Here is an 18,045-nt window from a genome sequence, read left to right as displayed (position 1 = left end):
ACAACAGTTTTATGTAACAAAATTTTAACAAAATTTTAAAAAACCGATCAGAATAACACATTTTTAAATTTTATTCAATACAGTGACAAAATCTTATTTGATTTAAAAAAAAAAAAAAAAAAAAAAAAAATATATTTAATTTTTGAATTCCAATTCTCAAACTTAACCATGACCGTTTCTTCTTTTTAAAATTCAAATACAAAACCTTATTCCAATCCATGGAAGATCAAACGGCATTTTGAAAATGGGGAACCTCAAAGGGTTGTTAGAAAGCATGGGAAAGTAGGGCATCTCTGTTTTGCAATAAGGAATGCAAGTGGACAATGTATTTAATTTTTGATAGTGCACACAATATTTTACATTCATTAATCAAATATGATATTACATATATATAGGAGTATTGTCTCAAGATAGGAAAACTATCTTGAACATACAATCCGTTGGTTGAGAGAATATCTCAACCACACACAAATATAGGAACAAAATTAGGAACAGACTCCTCCAGATAGAAATAATCACAATTGAGACAAGTAGGAATTACATATTCCAACACACTCCCTTAATGAGTACTTGTCTTGATATCAATATGCAAAGTCTAGTTGTGTTCAAACATAACAAAATAATATGTTGGTGTCCATATAAAGGAACAACCATCCATCAGAGTGCATGGGTGCTAACCGTTGCAACCGCCAGTCATGTAGGATGTCCTTCACATACATGGTTCTGTCAACCGTTATAACTGCATAAATGTACTTGTACTTGTAAATAAATTTGTCTATTGTTGGAATGGCCAATTCCAACACAGACACAAATGTGTGACAATAGTTGGCCAAAATAAATGCCATTACCTGATACCATCATCATGGGTTTTATCGGCTCACCCTCAACCATGCATTGTGCTCAGCTGGAGATATGTTGAGACCTGTGAGAAAATAAATTTCTCTTATGAGTAAGGTATGTCACTCCCGACCACCTAGACTCCGAAACTGTGAGCCCTGAGGCTCCTATGTTGCCACTGGGGCACTGTAGCCACGAAGGCTCTTTAAACTGTGAGCATTGAGGCTCCTATGTTGCCACTGGGGCACTGTAGCCATGAAGGCTCTTTAAACTGTTAGCATTGAGGCTCCTATGTTGCCACTGGGGCACTGTAGCCATGAAGGCTCTGTAGCCATAAAGGCTATGTAGGTAAATTAGGCTTACATTTCTCACTCCAACTCTTGGAGTTATCAGGTATATACATTATAAAGACCACTACAAAACATTACATAGACTTGCTTACAATTAATATGTGTGACACATAATACACCATGATCATGAAGCTATTCCACAAAGTCACACTAACTCACACAAACATTCATTGTGATGTCCTTGGATCCTTTGCCACTCATGTTGGATATCCCACACCATTCATATGCTGGAACAGACCACTGCTTTCTCATTTGAATATTTCCATCATAGACTTTGTACTTTTGAGTCTTGGATATACTGGTCTTGGATCTCTAAACTTTACCTGTCATCAGTTAGAGTCGTGAATTCTAACAAAATGACTTCATATTGAGGTTGTGAATCTCAATATGTATACAAATTTCCGAGACATATTCTCCTTCAAAACAATATGAAATAAAAGCACAAGCCATGATCTAAAAATGACTATGATTTTATGCATTAATGCAAAAGCACCAACACATAATATGAGTAAACTGGCTTTTCCCTATATGTAGGATCTTCCTCCAACAACACTTTCTCCACATTCTCAATTGCAGAAGCAGGTCTCCATCCAATGCGACTACAACTTTTCACTCTGGCACATACAACTTCCTGACACACCTCCTCTGATCCGAACAACTCTTTCTGATCCGAAAAAATCATTGGGAGATCCACAATATGACTTCCATGCTCCACAATCCGAGTTGATTCCAAACATGCCTCAGGTCTTGAGAAAATGTAAATTGAAGTCAACAGAAAATTGTGTCAACATATTTGAATCTGGTGAAGAACATTTAAATTGTCGTGTGGTTCTTGAGAGATTTGGGATTCTCAAATGACTGGGTAATAAATAGTGAATCAATAGTCCTCCCTTTCTGCTGCCTTCAGCAAGTCTCCAGACTTACGCAGTATCACAGGCATGCTCCTCACCAGAAGCATGAACAACCTCCATTTCTCATCTCCACTGCTGCCTTTACAAAAATCACCAATGATCTCGACTTCAATTGCAACTTGCTTAGTGGGCATAAATTCGACACTCAACAATCTCCTCATGCCATCACTGATACGACGATCTAGAAATGTCCAGGTGTTCCTAAATTCTAGTGAGTAATCTGTTAGCATGTAAAGTTCTGTGGATGCATAAATTCCTCCTAGAAGAGTACGCTTGGCATACCAGTCAAGATCTGTTGATCGGTCACCAGCAGCATGCCCAATTTCATCCATTAAAATAGCCCTTTTCTTAAAGCTAGTTGGAAGATTGAGTGGATTTTCCTGAATGCTAAATGCTTGAGGCCATCCATATCTCATCATTTGTAACAGAAACCAGAGCATCTAGATCCTCATTCGGCAACTAGTACTTGAACGAAACCCTGAGTCCCTTTACGCCCTCGGTCTTATCGCCTTCAGTGCTCTTGCGACACTCTTCGGACTTAGGCCGAGCAGGAGGAGGTTCAACGAATTCATTATTTTTGAGAGCTTTCTCGACTCGAACCCTCAACTCATACATAACCTTTTTTCTCTAATTCCTTCAAATCGGACACACAGTTACTCTCCTCCTTGAATGAAGAACACGGTGTTGGCTTCTTTCCTCAACCCCTACTTAACACCAAGCCACTGAATTTCCAAGTTCGATGCCCACAACTTTCAAGCGACCTCGACTTGCTTTCAGATCTGAGCAGCCACACCACCGTCGCAACTCTCAACACATATATAGATGGGCAAACAAAAATTTAAAATAATACAAATATACTCTGTTATTTCCTCAACCCACTAGGGGCTAAGGCCCAGGCCCTCATGAGCTCCGATACCAACTTAACTTTTGATAGTGCACACAATATCTTACATTCATTAATCAAATATGATATTACATACATATAGGAGTATTGTCTCGAGATAGAAAAACTATCTTGGACATACAATATGCTGGTTGAGAGAATATCTCAACCACACAAAAATCTAGGAACATAGTTAAGAACATACTCCTCTAGATAAAAATAATCACAACTGGGACAAGTAGGAATACATATTCCAACAAATGTATAGTATAATAATATGTTTATTTATTTTGTAATAAAGAATGAAAATGAACATTATCCTTTATATACACTTATCATAAATCTCCTCTAATTTTTTTTTTGTTTTTGTTTAATGATTTATGTTCAAATTAGCAATCACCAAGGTGGAATATTTTGATGTTTTTATTTTATATTTTAACTTATTTTAAATATGAAATTTATACTTTTGTTTTATAATATATTAATGTTATTTTCGGAATTAAAATCGTTAAATTTATATTTTTATTATTTTTAAATTTAATTAATATATTATATTTAATATTATTTAAAATTTAAGATGTGCATATAATTATTTTCACAAAGTTTTAAAAAGGTTAAGCAAATTAAAAAATAAAATTATACGAGCACAATTTACATAAAATGTAGGATTCTACTTTTTTTTCTTCTTATTATTAAACATTGTTTCCCTCCCTGGGATCTTCAATCTCCATTACTTAGAAGGAAAAAAAAAATCTATAAATTGTAGGAAAAAAATAAAAATATAACATAAAATCCAAAATGAAAAATTATGCCATTGAATAAAATGAAATATATGTTGCATTTTTATGAAAACGGAAAAAAAAAATCTATAAATTGTAGGAAAAAAATAAAAATATAACATAAAATCCAAAATGAAAAATTATGCCATTGAATCAAATGAAATATATGTTGCATTTTCATGAAAACTTACCAACATAAAGGATTTTGATAGAGTTTTTTTTTTATATAAATAGATTACTTTTTATTTAATATTTTTTATTGAAATTTTAAATGGTTGATTGATTAAGGATGGAAACCTCCATAAGGATGTGTATAGGAGAATTTTGTAAGTTTTTGTTAAAAAGTGTGAATTAGATTCATAGATTCACACTTACAAAACACCCGAAAGAGCAACTTCCAAATATCTGTAAGTTTGTGCTAAAAAGTGTGATTGAGATTATGGATTGGCCTTTATAAAGCACAAAAAAGGAACATCTTCCAAGTTATTTGTTTCTTAAATTTGAGGTGGAATCTTTTCAAAAGGTTTTATAAAGTATCATCATAACATGTGGTTGTTGTTTATTAAGTATAACATCCATTTTGAATGCCGAAATCAACAAATTTGGGAAGATAACATCCACACAAAAGATTTGGTTTATTAAAATTCAAGATATTTCAAGTCATATATCGAGCCAAAGAAGGAAATTTTCACAAACTCAAGTGCCCTCTTTGAATGAAGGAAGAAACTAGTATTTCAAGGTTTCTAAGCTAGTTAAAGAGTGGGCTTTAGAGCTCTGTAGTCAACCACTGCCTTCCACCATGACCTAGAAGTTTTCCCTGCATGGAAATAAACTTCCTTGAGTCATTGAGAGCCACACATATGGAAATTGGTTATAATAGAAATTTTATTTTAATATGGAAAAACCAAAATGATTATGTATTTCAAAATATTCAACCATGCTACATGCTTACTTAGTATGATAGTCATTTAGTATTGATCCATAAATGAGGCACTTATTGTTATGCTCTTGACCTGCGAGAAGATGCCAGAATACCAAATATACGAAGAAACACAACCTAGAACACAGAACAAAATGAGAAATAACAGCATGTATTTTATTATTCAGAGATGAAAGCAATGTTCACTTGCCTCTTCGAGGGGGCAACCTCCAATAGAGCAGGGCTTGATTACAAAATAAGACACGACACTCCTCAATGGGGAGTCTCTATCCTTTATATAGGATTCATACATGCAATACCATGGGTCGGTACCATGGTTATCTTAATACCATCTATCTAATACAATGGCTCGTTTACAACTAACTGTGGTCCCTTTCTTTAAATGCAGGTCAACCACTTACAATTATTAATATGGGCTTTATTGACTCTTTAACTAACTATAACTATGACTCGACCCTATTACATAAATAAGGGGGTTAGGGTTGGACCCTAACATGCCCTCCCCCATAAAAATAACCTTGTCCTCAAGGCTGAAGCCACGGAAACTGTTGAAGAATAGTCGCTAGTTCCTAGGTTGCATCTTCTAGAGAGGTGTCTTTCCACTTGACGAGGACTTCCTTGATCGTGCGGCCACGCAGATGTCGTTCTTGTGTGTCAAGGACCTGTTCAGGTTGGAGCTAGATTGAACCTTCTTCATCCAATTCTGGTAGACGAGTTTGAATTTTGCAATTGTTCCCCACCACTTTCTTGAGGCATGATACATGGAAGACGGGATGGATTTTTGCAGTGGGTGACAAGGCTAGCTTGTAGGCTACTTCTCCAATGCGCTGAAGTATTTGATAAGGTCCGTAGAATTTTGGAGATAATTTTTGACGGCCCTTCTCTTTGAGTGATGTTTGCTTGTATGGTTGCAGCCTCAAGAATACCTAATCCCATTCTTGAAATGTGTGCTCCGAACGATGTTGGTCTGCTTGTTGCTTCATGCAATTCTGAGCTTGATGGAGATTATCTTTGAGATGTGCTAGCATGGTTGCACGGTTCTGTAGGAGTTGATCCACTTCTTGCACCTTAGAGAATCCAGGGATATAAGAAGTAGGTGAAGGGGGGAGTTGACTATAAACTGCTTCATATGGAGTCACCTTGGTGGCGACATGATAGTTAGTATTATACCACCATTTAGCTAAAGGTAGCCACTGTACCCATTGATGTTGTTTTTCTGAAGCGAAGCACTTGAGGTAGGTCTCCAAACATTTGTTGACTACTTTAGTTTGACCATCAGTTTGTGGATGATAGGAAGTACTTAGTTGGAGTTGGGTGCCTTGTAGCTTGAAAAGTTCCTGCCAAAAGTTACTAGTGAAGATCGGGTCACGATCAGACACAGTGGAAGTGGGCATGCCATGCAATTTGAAGATCTGGTCCATGAAAGATTGAGCCACCAAAGTGGGGGTAAAAGGGTGGGGTAGGGCACAAAAATGAGCATACTTAGAAAGTCTGTCCACAACCACCATGATGACTAACTTTTCTCCTGACTTTGGAAGACCAGTAATGAAATCCATAGAAACATTCGTCCAAATTGAGGCAGGGATGGGCAATGGTTGTAAAGTGCCTGGGGACTTGACTGTTTCTCCTTTATTGTGCTGACACACATCACATTCAACTACAAAAGTAAGAATGTCATTTTTCATGCCTGTCCAAAGCAAGGAACGACGAGTGCGAGCATAAGTCTTCTGAAAGCCTACATGGCCTGCAATGGGAGATGAGTGAAACTCTTCCAAAATGCGCGTTTTGAGGGTGGATGTCGGTGATATCACTACACTATCCTTGTAGTGAAGAATGTCATCCTTCCAAGAGTAGCCCACTGTGGAATTAGGATCTGCTTGCAAATTATTAATGAGTTGGGAGAGCGAAGGATGTGAAAACCATTCCTTGCGGGCTTATTCAATCCAATTTGGAATGGGAAGAGAGATTGCTAGCAGGGTGTTGTCCTCCTCAAATTGGTGCGATAAAGCATCCGCTATGACATTTTCGTGCCCTTTCTTGTAAATTATCTCATAAGCATATCCCATAATTTTGGCTAGCCAATTATTTTGCTGTGGCGAGGATAGTCGTTGTTGCAAAAAATATTTAACGCTTTGATGGTCTATGTGGATTTGGAAGTATGGTCGACAGATACCCACTGCATGTAAGATGGCCATCATCTCCTTTTCATAGGTAGATTGTCCCAGATGTTTCCCACTTAGTTATTGGCTGGGGAAGGCCAAGGGTCGACCTTCCTGCATTAAGACAACCCCAATACCCTTACCTGAAGCATCACATTCAATCACAAAATATTTGGTGAATTCAGGTAGTGCCAATACAAGAGTGGAACACATGGCCTGTTTGAGAGCTATAAATGCCTGTTGTGCTTCATCAGTTCAGATGAATGAATTTTTCTTGAGAAGGTGAGTGAGGGGTCTAGCAATGTGACCATAATTGCAGGAAAATTTGCGATAATAGCCAGGGAGACCCAAGAATCCTCTCAAACTCTTCAAGGTCTTTGGTTGGGGCCAATCCTGCATTGGCTGGATCTTTTTTGGATCCACCCTGACACCTTCACGCCCCATAATGTGGCCCAAATACTCGACTTCTTCCATGCCAAAAGATCACTTGGAAAATTTGACAAATAATTTATGCTTCCGGAGCAGTTGCAAGAGCAGGTCTACATGCTGATGATGTTTTTCCTAGGTGAGGTTGTAGATGAGAATGTCATCAAAGAAAACGAGGACAAATTTTTTGAGATATGGTTTGAGCAGGTGATTCATGAGGCTCTAAAAAGTGGATGGGGAATTACAGAGACCAAATGGCATGACTAGGAATTCATAATGGCCTTCATGGGTTCAGAAAGCAGCCTTGAGAATGTCTACTCCTTTCATGTGTATTTGGTGATAGCTCGAGTGAAGATCTAGCGTAGTAAAGAATTGAGCACCATTTAGTTCATCCTCCAAATCATCAACAACCGGGATGGGGAATTTATCTTTGACCGTAAGCTTGTTGAGGCCCTGAAGTCTGGACACATGCGCCATTCCCCATAATTCTTGAGCACCATGCCCACAGGTGATGAATAAGCACTGATGTTAGGACAAATCACACCAACTTCCAGGAGTTCCTTGATGATTTTTTCAATTTCATTCTTTTAGGCGAAAGGGTATCTATATGGGTGCACATTTGGTGGTTGTGTCCCTAGGACCAAAGTGATGTTATGATCATGTTCCCCTCTAGAGGGTGGAAGCTCATGAGGTTTGTCAAAGACCTGCGGGTGGCTGTTTAAGACCTGTTGCATCTCAGGATGAATATGAAGAGTAGTGGGCTTGATGGCCTAGATGGCATTAAATTGGGCGATAACTCCATGATGGCCCTTTTTTAACAACTTTTCCATTCGATGTGAGTTGATGATAGAAGGAGTACCTTCCTGGAGTCCACGGAGGGTATGCGTGTGGTCCTTCTACTTAAAGCTCATATATAACTCCTGGAAATCCATTGTGATTGGGCCTAGTGTGTGGAGCCATTCAGCACCCAAGAAAATGTCACAACCACCCATGTTGATGGCAAACATGTGGGTCTTTAAGTGGTAATCTCCCATCTGAAGTTTGATATTTTCACAGTGGCCTTCACATTTCATTGTCCCCTCATCAGCAATCTAGACCTGGAAATTAGATACTGCTCTGACAAAACAATGCACAGCTTTTGCGACTCTCTGATGGATAAAGTTATGTGTGCTGCCACTATCAGTCAATACTACTATAGGGCCATGTTTAATGAAACCTTTGATTTTGAGAGTTTGGGGAGAAGAAATGCTCGCCAAAGCATGGAGCGAGATAACGGTTCTTCTCGTGTAGCTGGGAGCTCATTATCCTGCTAGTTGTCCTCATCTTCCTCCTCTAGTCCCTCAAAGGGTGGGGCTTCCTCAGATGAGCTGTGATCAGTCGCATCAATTTGAAAGAATTTGGGTTCCTTGCATTTATGCCCTGGGGAGTATTTGTCATCACAGTAGTAACACAATCCTTGCTTTCTTCTTTCAGCCATTTCTGCAGGGGACACATTTTGAACCTTAAGCGTTTGGGTAGTGCCTTGAGACTGGGTGGGGCGTCCCTTGGCTATGAAATTTGGACGAGGCGACTGGACCACTAAAGCACGTTCCACTTCGATAGCCTTTGTGCAAGCTTCCATCCATGTGGCGGGGTGGTGCATCTAGGCATGGCCTTGGATGGCGTCTTTGAGACCACTTATAAAACATTCCAAGTAGAATTCATCTCCCATACCTGCTATGCGGAAGGTTGATGTCTCAAAGGCTGTAATATAGTCATTTATTGTGCATGTCTGTTTGAGCTTAGTAAGACGACCCAAAAAATTAGATTCACAGTCAAAGCAGTCACAAATGGATTTTGTGAACACCTGCCAAGTAATTGTCCTTGGATAGCATTTCTGATGTTACTGCCACCATTGCCATCTTTCTTGGTCCAAGTAAAGGCCTCCCACTCGTAGCTTAGTATCATCATCTACGATGTGATTCAGAGTGAAATATTGGTCCATTTGTGATAGCCATATTGCCATATTAGAGCCATCAAATTTGTACATGTCTAGCTTGGGTGGTCAAGGGTGGGAATGTTGGTGATTTCCATGGAACTAAAGATGATGGCTAGATTCTCCTTCATGGTCTTCATTAAAAGCATATGCGTCCGATTGTAATGCCAACTTGTCGTTTGTGACTTTGTATGTTAATGTCTGGATCTGCACTGTTAAAGCCTCCAACCATTTTTCAATGGTCTCCATCTTCTCATTGGCCATGTCTTGAGCTCTGGCTTCTACCATACATAGATCCGGGTCACTTGTCGTCACTGTGAAAAAATTTGGGACCACCCAAGAATTGAAGTTGACAAGTGAATGGTACCACCTCGCTCAGCTCATCATCCTGATTCCTATGGGCTAAGTCTCTTATAAGCATCCCAGGAGGGCCTCTTTTTTTTTTTTCTAACTCCAAAAGGAGTTCTACTCCCCGCTTATGAATACTGCAGTAGCCAATTTCCAGAAAAGTTAATCTTGCCCAATGTCCTGTGAGAATCGCCCCCAAGGTATAGGAGCCACAAGCCTCCCTTCACAAATGGTTAGATCTGTCTATGAAACCCTTAACTGCTGAATGTGAGTTGAACTGCAGCAGTGACAGAACCCCAGTTGCTAGATTTGAATGGTATTGTGGTGGTAGAACCTGAATTGGTGGATCTGATTGTTGCAGCGGCGACGGAACCCCACTGCTAGATCTGATCTGGCAAAGAAGATGATGGGTGATCTTCAGAGAGACGAGGGAACTATGGTCTCAATGAGTGTCAAGTGCTATAGATCGCAATATACTTAAGGGTCCAACAGTAGTACTCGGCCCAATCTTTTCGGGCACTAACTAGGGAGGATCAACCGTACCCTTAGCCGTACTACTCGACTACCCTATAATACTGCGAGTAATCTCCCCGAGTGTTGTTCTTGGTGTACTATAGCAGCAAGACGGTCGACGGTTTATCTACGGTGAGGTTTCAGGTGAGCCCAGGGGGCTTCCGATATACCCAGAGGGTATGTGGAGGACAGTCTGTGCACGGTTCTGTCTAATGCTCTACTACTTGAAGGGGTACCCATAGGGGTTACAAGAGAGTCCAACAAGCATGATCACCTCTTGTAGTTCTTGCGTGCATGCCTCCCCAAATCCGCAGGTTATGTGCTCAATGACAGATCCCGTGGTTTAAAGACGCTGGAACACGTCTCTAGCCAGAAAAACATTATGCTAAAAATGGAGATACCACCGGCCCTGGAAAGCACTTTGATACCACTTGTTATGCTCTTGATCTGCGAGAAGATGCCATAATACCAAATATACGAAGAAACACAACCCAGAACACAAGAACAAAATGAGAAATAACAGCATGTATTTTATTATTCAGAGATGAAAGCAATGTTCACTTGCCTCTTCGAGGGGGCAACCTCCAATAGAGCAGGGCTCGATTACAAAATAAGACACGACGCTCCTCAATGGGGAGTCTCTATCCTTTATATAGGATTCACACATGCAATAGCATGGGTCAGTACAATGGTTCTCTTAATACCATCTATCTAATACGATGGCCTATTTGCAACTAACTGTGGTCCCTTTCTTTAAATGTGGGTCAACCACTTACAATTATTAATATGGGCTTTATTGACTCTTTAACTAACTATAACTATGACTCGACCCTATTACATAAATAAGGGGGTTAGGGTTGGACCCTAACACTTATAGCCCACTTATTTCACCCACATTGATACTATGTGAACATTTATTTATGATCTTTATCTCTCCATTTTGTATAAATATATTTGGTCTTAGAATGGATACAAGACCTCTAATGTTAGTGTAAACGCTTGTTGATTACGTTGATCCTTATTCGGTTATCCTGCACACAAGAAAAGGGATGACCATGCAATGTAAAATGAATATTTGTTCTCAATGTGCCAATCAATGTCATGTCTCTAACTTTGTATGATGTCATCTACTATATTTTCACAATCGATTTCTAGGGCTTTTGTGAATAATGAAATTTTAAGTGCAACTTCCTTGCTTCTTATTTTTCAATGATATGTAAGTATGAGCTTGATTGTTGACTTTGTAAGGCCAAGTAAAGTGCTAGGAGTGGGAAAAAATTATACCATGTCAATGCAACAATAAAACCACCTCTGATTTATAGTTTTTGTTGTTGGAATGTGTTTATATAATTTTTTACAACTATGTAGCACTGACTACAAAACAATCTATTCCCATTCAAATAACCCACAAAATCCATTCTCAATATTCATTCAAATAAGGAATATGTTGTAGGTGAGATATCATTCCCTCCTTTAGAGGAATTTAACCTATATGAATGAACTATTCCTCATGAATGTAACTATCAGTTAATGCAATCTAGAGGGGGTATGGTTGTAGCATACATTGAATATATATTGGATATAAACAATTTTTTTTTTCATAAAAGAAAAAAATAACAAATTTCTATTAAATAAAAATATGTTTACATATACATAAGTCATATGTGTCGTTATATTCCCCGTATCTATTACCCTTGCCAAAGTCCCACAATATTTGTCACATCTCGCCATATAGTTAGGTTATACAATATTGCTATATAATGTCCACGATCACAAAAAAAATGTAGATGGTGATACATATAGTTGAGATTTCACCTTAATTTTTGGAAATCACAATAGCTTATAAAGTATTAACAGAAACTATACCAAGGTCTTATACAATTTCAATTCTATATCCGAAGAACTTATATAAAAGGTGATCCATAAGATATTCCATTGGACAATTATTCACAACATATTTGATTAAAAATATTGAAATCCAAAATATATAGTATGAGGTTTTATTTTCTTAATTAGATTATAAAAATTTTACGCTACTTTTATTACATATTCATGCAATATGAATGGGTGAAAAAAAGACTAACAAATAACAAACCATAATAACACCAAGATATGACCTAGGAAATCCCTTCACGATGATACCTAGTTTTAAGGTGAGGTGACTTCTCGCTCTCTTTATTTGAATGAAAATGAAGCAAATACAAAGGAGTGAGACCTGTGGTCCATCCGCTGGTAGAGAACATAAACTAGCTACTTTTCTCTACTATGGAACAAAATGCACTAGTGTAGAATCCAACCCCTTTTCCTCCTACTATCTTGGTTATATCATAGCCCAATAACCAATCATGGGTTAAATTTGACCCATTCAAGCTTAAAAATGAGTTACAACTTGACCCTTCTAGAGCCTTGCTTTTCATCCCCGTGTGTCTAGCCATTTTTCCATGAGTAACAAGGGTTGGCATGGCATCCTCTCAATTTATGGTGGTCAAGCATGATAGGTGAACTTCTACAAGGCATGAATTTTGCATCGAAAATCTAATTGACACAATTCTTCAACCATTGGAATGATATTCAAGTATAAAATAGTGCTAGGGGATACCAAACTTAAGGAGGGGGGGGGGATTTTTACCCCAAAAAAAACCATTTCAATTTTGAAACTTGCCCAAGAAGGTTTCTAACCCCAATTCTCCAAACCATGTCCAATCTCTAAAACTACTCTCATAAATTGTATTAGAGGAAATTCCAGCCTAAAAGTGCCATTAAATTTTATTGTACATGATATGTCAACCAATCAAAATCCTTTGAATTCAATAAGAGGTACATGTAAATATTTTAGAGGGAAAATTTAAAAAACTACTTTTTTTAACTGTATTTTTTGCTTATCTCCTTATAGGTTTACTCAAATTTCAGGTGTAGACACTCATTGGATGAAAAAGTAAATTCCACATCCAACGAGTACCCATTATGCATAGTTATGAGAAGAACCACATTGATAAAATTTGAAGATACATTAAAAAAATGTTTTCAACACGTTTTTTTTAATGTATATTCAATTTTTATCAATGTGGGTCTTCTCAGAAGTATGCATAATGGATACTCGTTGAATGTAAAATTTAATTCCGCATCCAATGAGTGTTTACACATAAAATTTGAGTAAACCTATAAGGAGATAATCCAAAACTACAATTTAAAAAAAAAAAACAATTTTCTTCTTTCCGTCCAAATTTCATAAGTCTTATTTTATTATTTTAACTAATATTTTATTATTTTTCCTTAGCATGCCACTTATAGGCTGAAATTTCTTCTAATGATTTTGTTAGGTCCCTATAATATTAGTGATTACCCCATTACAATTGTAATTGTATCCCTTATTAATATTATTGTGCCCCTATTGTCCCCATATTGTTATTACTGTGCCCCATAGAATCCCTCTATTGTTATTTTTGTGCCTTTATATTATTATTGTTAGGTCGGCTTGGTTATATTGTGACCCCCTAGACTCCTATATATAGAAAGGAGGTTTTTTCATTTGTATCATCAAAGAATTGTTCATTTATGTAATGTAAAGGAGGTTTCCCCCTCGAAGAGGCTGAATTCTAAGGCGTTCATCTATCTTTTCTATCTTTTTGTGAGCTGGTTTCATAACATTTGGTATCAGAGCTTGGATTCTAGGGTTTCGCTTCTCTAAATAGGTCATTGTGGCATTTGTGTTATACTTTTTTCTGTGACGTTTCAGATGCTAAAAGAAAAACCCATTTGGGTTGAAATTGTTTTGAACCTCGGGTCTGAAATTCAGAGATTTTCGCGCTATAGTTGCAGAGATATGATTTGAGGAAGTTGCCCTTTTTGCAGACTCCCGAATTAAATTCGAAACAGGTGACCTGGGGAAAATAGTCATAACATTTGTTTTGATCATCAAATTGAAATTTTGTAAGAATTTGCAGAAAGAGGACGGACTATGGTTTCTTGTGTATATTTTTCAGATCCTGAGGTCAAAACCATAACACGTGGCACTTCATACAAGTTCGCTCTTCTGAAAAGGTATATAATCAGGTCATCTTGGGAGATTGTGCATAACTCTTTCTTGGAGAATCTAAATTCGATCAAACTGGTGGCATTGGAAAGAGGACGTAGAGGGCTACTGAAAGTTGCAATTTCAAAATTGGAAGATCTGAATTACAGAGATACATTAGATGCAATATGGAGCTCCTACAAAGTGAAGAAAAGGTGTGTAGATTTTTTAACCTTTTGCATAAGCTTGGCTTGAAAAGTCAGTTTGAAGAAATTCAAAGGGGCATAGTGAAGCATCATTATCGGTAACTGATGCCCCAAGGAAAGAAAATGAAAACACCTAGTAAGCAACCTGAAAGTTCTAGCATGACTCATGAATAAGAGGAAGAAATGCAACGTGATATATCAAAATTACGAGACCAAGTGCAACAAATGTCACTCGCACAAAAAGTAACAGAATCTAAAATGTATGGCATGGAAGCTAAGATAAATGATGTGGAAGCTAAGATGGATGATTTGAAGATAGATTTGAAGACAGATTTGAAGACAGGCATGGAATATTTGAAGACATATTTGACAAAGTTTCTACAAGAAATGCTTACTAATGGTGAAAGGGTAGTAAAGGAAACTCATCATGAGAAAAAAATAAATGTTAATCATGATTTCATAGACTCTAACGTTGGATCGAAGAACCACCATTTTCCAAAAATCGATATGAGGAAGTTGGACGGCAAGGATCCCGCAACATGGCTACTACAGATGGAGCAATTTTTCGATCTCCATAATGTGCAGAACACACAAAAGGTACGTATTGCAACTTTATATTTGGAACCAAATCAGTTTGTATGGTATCGATGGCTTTGCTCTCATAAACAAATTGTCACTTGGGCAATTTTTACGAAAGAAATGACAACACATTATGAGGATACACAAATAAACACTTTTTTTAGCCAATTGATAAGTCTCAAACAAAAGGGTTCAATGATGGATCACATTGAGGACTTCCAAAAATTGAACATAAGGGTAAAAGATATTCTAGAGGAGCATATGATTGATGTGTTCATAGGGACTTTAAAGGATAATATCCAACATGAGGTTCGCCTTTGGGAACCTGATTCACTCGAGAAGGCATTCAGGTTAGCAAGAAAAATGGAAAGCAGAATTATGGAAAACAGGAAGCCTCTTAGCTCTGCTACATAACTATGGTTTTTGAAGGGCGGGGATGAGCTTGGTTGGATCAATCATGCTCAAAGAAGGCTCATAGTGGTCATTCTCCCTTCCCTCCCTCACTTCGCTTATTCTCCTTCGCCTCTATTTCCTCTGTTTTTCTCTAAACCTGTTACAAGCCCCCTCCCAATTTAAGCCCTGAGCACAAAGGCCTAAAAACTACCATAAAACCTTATCCATATAACCCTACACGCTCATAAACCCCTCTTTTAATCACAGACGTTGATTTCCTCCTGCCGATCCAATGGATCCCAGTGCGCCCGACAAAGAAACCTGCGCGATTATATCCCCACCGTCCGATCATCTCCGCCAAGATCGGACGACCTTCACACTTATTGCGCCCACAAAGTGATGGAATGTTAGCACGTGATGAAGAGCGGTTTTTCTCTCTCATCCACCGCTACGTGTCATGCATTGAATGGCATTGCGCGCCCTCATCCTTTTACCGCCAAATGCACAAAGGCAGTGCGATCAATACTGCTTACCGCTTAACTTATCCGTCCCCGCCCGATAACAGCCGCGCACCTTCACCGCCCAATCACCGTTAGATCTGTCCGCCCAAGATCTAACAGCCCACATTCATCCTGCTCCCATATCTTCCGATATCCTCCTCCAAGCCATACTCGCTGTCTATTCTCCCGATCTGATGGCATACCTTTCCACCTCATCCAACTCATCCACTCGCCATGCAGTCCACGTCCCTTGACTGTTCTGTGTGCCCAAAGGACGAAGGTGACCGGCTTACCAGTACCAGTTGCAGTTGCTCCTCAACAACCGTATTTAACAAACAGTATGACCAAAGGGAAAAAGGACAGAGCACGATCATGTAACTGCACTCAGTAGTTATGGAACTCCATTGATACGAACATTCCAACTGCCTGGGAGGACAACGGAGCACCCGAAAATGTCAGATTCATCCACTGAAGCAAGAAAACACATTCAGAGACTCCATCAGGCAGTTAAATGCAGTTGATGGTCAATTATGACCCCTTCATACCTAAAACAACGAAGTGCCTTTGTAATGAAACTCTATATATACCAAAAAACAAGATATAATCAGGGTTAATGGTTGATGTTTTGATGTAAGGTTCAACTTCTAGAGACTGTAACTATTTTGAAACTTGCAGCGTCTCATCTTCATTTTCAGCTAATACAATCTTCTTTTGTTGTTAACTGCTCACTTTCCATTTCTCTTCTGTTCCAAGATGTGCCTGATATGTTGTATTCTTGAGCTCTTGATGTTTAGCATTAGAGTAGTTGTCATCCTATCTCTGTGTTAAAATCTTGTATGTATCATTAAATAAGTTATTCAGGTTTCTCTTCATCTAGTGCCAAAGAGCTGTCATCCTTTTTGTGCATTACTAGACTGGATTTGCAGACTTCTTTACTGGTTGCAGCCGGCCATCACATGGTCTTGTGCATCTGCTGGTGTGGTCAGTATTCTCCATATTCACCCAACCCTTAAACTGTGAGTAGTTGGTGGTCTAAAGCCTTGTAGTCTGGGGGTGTTCACACATGTCTAGAGTGAAACAAAGTAGAATGGTTCTCTGGCTTGGTGTTACACTAAAATTGTCACCATGACCACTTACAGTTAGTATGGCTCAAATCAACAGTCATGCTACCCTCTTAGGCAAGTCTTATGCCTCTGCTATCCATCTCAAACTCAAAGAAGAGAGAAAGTCTTGTCAAAAATATGTTTATCTCTGGGGTCGCAGGTTCTCTCTAGCCTTACCTGCGGGGACGCTCACAATGTTCACAAAAGGTGCGTCCTTGGACGCTCTGTATGTTAAGGGACAGGTGCGTCCTTCTGTAAAAGGCAAAATGCGTGAGTTTCATCTTAAAAAAGTTACTTGTGGTTACTTCTAGAACTTTCTAGAGGTCGGTTTGATGAATTGGATGCGCCTCCAGTTGGTTCATGTATCTCTATTAAGGAGGAACTTATCCCATCAATAAGGGAGCTATCCCACCCAAAGAGGGGGATTATCCCATTGATGGTGGACCTGAATAACCTCTTTACAACACTATAAATAAAGACATTGAGCCAGAGGGAGGGGAGGTTGGAGCTATACATTTTCTTTGGGTAAATGCTGCAGGAATTAGGACTCCCATTTAGAACCTTGTGAGGAGAGATTGTCTTTGCTTGATTCTACTTGGAAGTGGGTGAGCTTTGTCAAAGTAGAGGAAAACCCTTGATGGACCCTGGGAGGAACTTGCACAACACCAAGGCCAGGTTGTAAGAGTTTCTTTGTTTCGTTATTAATACAAACTGGTTTATTTTTCTCAATAGCTTGTGTTAATGAGTTATTTCATGTGTTCCTTGGTCTGCATGTTGAATATATGTTTTATTATATGAAATGCAAGTGCTTGGTAATTGTTTGATTGTTTGTGGTTGCAGGAATTGACTTGAAGGAGGAGCTCATCCGGATCGGCAAGGACGGACTACAACAACCGCGTTTTGGAATAAGGTAAGCCTAAACACTTGTAGTTTTCATGTTTTAAAAGGTATATTTAGAGAAAGATCACTCCATTTTGTCTTGTTTGTCGCTAGAGAGTTTAGACTCCTAGGGAGGTCAGTTGTGTCCGCACAAATGATTTTTTCCGCCACGACAAATTGGCGACTCCGCTGGGGAATCCATTAATGAGAGAGTCTTTTCCTTTGTGTGAACTTTGCTCTGTGAAAATCACT

Source organism: Pinus tabuliformis, chromosome 4_2, assembly GCF_031772625.1.
Source record: "Pinus tabuliformis cultivar Carrire ecotype Pingquan chromosome 4_2, CPIR1, whole genome shotgun sequence".
Taxonomy (NCBI): Eukaryota; Viridiplantae; Streptophyta; class Pinopsida; order Pinales; family Pinaceae; genus Pinus; species Pinus tabuliformis.
This window is presented reverse-complemented; position numbering follows the sequence as displayed.